Source organism: Ornithorhynchus anatinus, chromosome 1 (genome assembly GCF_004115215.2).
Source record: "Ornithorhynchus anatinus isolate Pmale09 chromosome 1, mOrnAna1.pri.v4, whole genome shotgun sequence".
Lineage (NCBI taxonomy): Eukaryota > Metazoa > Chordata > Mammalia > Monotremata > Ornithorhynchidae > Ornithorhynchus > Ornithorhynchus anatinus.
The window spans coordinates 78,157,161-78,160,466 of record NC_041728.1 but is presented as its reverse complement, the minus strand read 5'-3'; the positions used below and the strand labels follow the sequence as shown (position 1 = coordinate 78,160,466).

At 37.0% G+C, this 3,306-nt stretch overlaps 1 non-coding gene across 1 annotated transcript; it reads right to left on the bottom strand.

The window, feature by feature from the left end:
- Positions 1 to 1,098: 1,098 nt before the first annotated feature.
- On the bottom strand, positions 1,099 to 1,236 carry LOC114816604. Its single transcript, XR_003764409.1, has one exon. It is a non-coding gene; the product is annotated as a small nucleolar RNA SNORA7 (small nucleolar RNA).
- Positions 1,237 to 3,306: the final 2,070 nt, after the last annotated feature.

Sequence of the window (3,306 nt, the reverse complement as noted above, 5' to 3'; positions counted from 1 at the left end):
GCGCTGGGGCAAATACAAAATAATAAGGTTTTCCCATGTGGGTCTCACAGTCCTAGTCCCTGTTTTACAGATGAGACAATTGAGGCATAAAAAGTTAAGTGGCTTCCCCAAGGTCACATGGCAGACAAGTGGTGGAGTTGGGATTAGAACCCATGTCCTCTGACTTCCAAGCTTGGGCTCTTTTTCCACTATGCCACGCTGCTTCTCACTGGCTTCTTGCCAGTATGAATGGTTAAACATGCCCTGGAAACAGCAGAAGATTATAATTTTGTGATGTTATTACAAAGGATGTAAATATTTTTGTCAGTTTTTTTTTTTAATCCTAGAGAAAGAATGTTGTAGCTGTTATTCAAGAGTACATGATATCCATATTAGAATATTAGAATTATCTCCTGATTGAAGCATGAAATATTAGCAAATTTAAAATCAATTAATAGTAAAATCCACCCTTTCCTCTCTATGCAAACTGTTATTACACTGATCCAAGCACTTATCCTACCCTGACTTGTTCTGTCAAACTGATTGAGCAATTACAATATGCAGAGCACTGGACTAAGCATTTGGGAGAGTCCAATACAACAGAATTAGAAGATACATTACCTGCCCATAACAAGCTTGCAGTCTAGAAGGGGAGATAGACATTAATATGAATAAATAATTTATAATATGTAATTTAAAGATATGTACGTAAGAGCTGTGGGTTGAGTGAGGGGCAAATATCAAATGTCTAAAAGATCACTTATTCTCCAAGAAGCCTTCCCGATTAAGCCATCTTTTCCCCTACTACCTCATATTCCTGTATCACCTATTCACTTGGATCTGTATCCTTTGGGCACTTGATATTACCCTACCATGAGTCCCTCAGCATTCATGTCTTGTCTTATGTCACTGAGTGGTCTTCGACCCATAGCAATGCCATAGACACATCTCTCCTAGAATTCCCCACCTCCCCCTGCAATCATACTGGTTGTGCATCCATAAAGATTTCTTCATAAAAATAAAGAAGTGGTTTACCATTGCTTCCTTCTGAGCAGTAAACCTCAATCTTCTCCCTTGATTCTCTCGTGTGCCACTGCTGCCCAGCACAGGTGAGTTTTGACTTGTAGCAGATTGCCTTCCAATGGCTAGTCATTGCCCAAGCTAGGAATGGAATGGATTTGCCTCTACCTGACTCTCCCTCCTGTAGTCGAGACTGATAGAGTATTGGGAACTCTCCAGATGTGACCCTGAAAGGGGATAGCATTCATATACATATCTGTTATTTATTTAGATTGTAAGCTTCTTCAGGGCAGGGAACGTGACTACCAATTCTGTTGTCTTCTTCTGTTGGCTTTGTACAGTACTTTGCATACTGTAAGCTCAATAAATGCCACTGATTGATAGATTGATAAGTGATTACTCTGTGTGGAGTGCTGTATTGAACATTTAGAACAATACAATGTAGCAAATACACCTGATCCCAAACAGCATAGCCTAGTGGAAAGAGCAGGAGGCTGAGTCAAAGGTCACGGTTCCTAATCCCAGCTCTGTTATTTGCCTGCTGTATGATAATAATAATAATGGTATTTGTTAAGTGCTTACTATGTGCCAAGCACTGTTCTAAGCATTAGGGTAAATACAAGGTTGTCCCACCTGGGGGCTCACACTCCTTATCCCCATTTTACAGATGAGGTAACTGAGGCCCAGAGAAGTGAAGTGACTTGCCCAAGGTCACATAGACAAATTGAAGAGCCGGGATTAGAACCCATGACCTCTGTCTCCCAAGCCCATGCTCTTGCCACTAAGCCATGCTGTTTCCCTATTCACTTGACTTCCCTCTGCCTCAGTTTCCTCATTTTTGAAATGGGGATTGTTCTCCTACGTCTGTGAATCCATGTGGAACAGGAATATGTCCAACCTGATTGCCTTGTAGCTACTTCAATGCTTGGTACATACAGTGCTTGGCATATATAGTAAGCATTTAACAAATATCCTTATTATTATTATTTAGAATTGGGGCAGGGGGAGGAGGCACAAAAAATTTAGAGATAGGGGAAAGTGAACGCTAATAAAGATGTTAGCTAATAAATTCTATGGGACAAGAAGGAATTCAATTCCAAATAAATCTTTTCTATGCAGAAGTGAAATAAGATGTAGAAAATACTTTTTTTTCTCTTTCTTTTTTCATGGCATCTTTTTTCCCTGGTATAAGTTCTGTGAGTCCACTTTTATTTAACAGTTTTAACTTACCCAACATGGTTTTCCTTGGTATTTTTGATTGATTTCCTGAGCTGAATCTACTCAGAACTTCAAGTGAACACATACCTATTTAGAACACGTGGATTAAAAATTTACAGTTTTCATAAAGACAGAGGATTTGTGACAACTTGAATGAATAATGGAGACTTTGAGTTTTCACTCTTCTTGGTAGATTCTTGGTAGATATGTCAAAAGTGACAGAGTGAGTACCAGCTCATCCTCTCAAGTAACTTTACAGAAAGTTATTTCATTTATAAGTTCCAAAAATACTGCAGAATCGATCACATATCCTGATTGTTTATTAAAGAAATAAATTTTAATGCTGTAAGTGATATTCCCTCATTAATGCCAAGGAATTTATACTTTAGATGAAGAATTTAAAACTTTAAGATGTCAACTGATTTAAAATTGCCAAAATTGATTTTTAGCAGTTATAAAAATTAGACTCTATCCATTTTCAAAAAATAATTTGAAATTCTCCTCATCCTTTCATTGCATTTGTATTGCAGAAATGTACATAATCGTTCAGTTCTGTTTACATTGTTTATATACATATGCAAAAGGGTGACGTGTTGTATTTACATGTCAGTAAAAAAAATAAATTGAGTTTGTATAGCATTTTCAGAAACATCTCAAAAACCTTTGAAGAACAATACAGTGCCATGGAAATAAATAAAAACAAACTCTAGCTTACATACCAAAATTGACATTACTTCATGTATGCAATTTTAATTTTGGCTTGTAAAAAGTTCCATAAAACTGTATCATTGTTTATTTATTAATTTAATCTCTGTAATGTTTAACCTCTTGATTTTCTCAGGTTTCTTTTTCTTCAGTGTGTTATCCTAATAGGCCAGTTACACTCTACTATGGCCTGTCCACAGAAGCTGGACCTGATTCTAAAATTAATAGCTGGACTCTTGCAAGTCAGTGCTGCAGTCACATTCTTCCTCATTGTTCTCTGGGACCTTTATTTGAGTCTAACACATAGGATGTGGCTCTTTGAGTACAAAAAGAGCTTGTTCTATATAATAATGGTGATATTTGAATAATTGTGATATTTGCTGA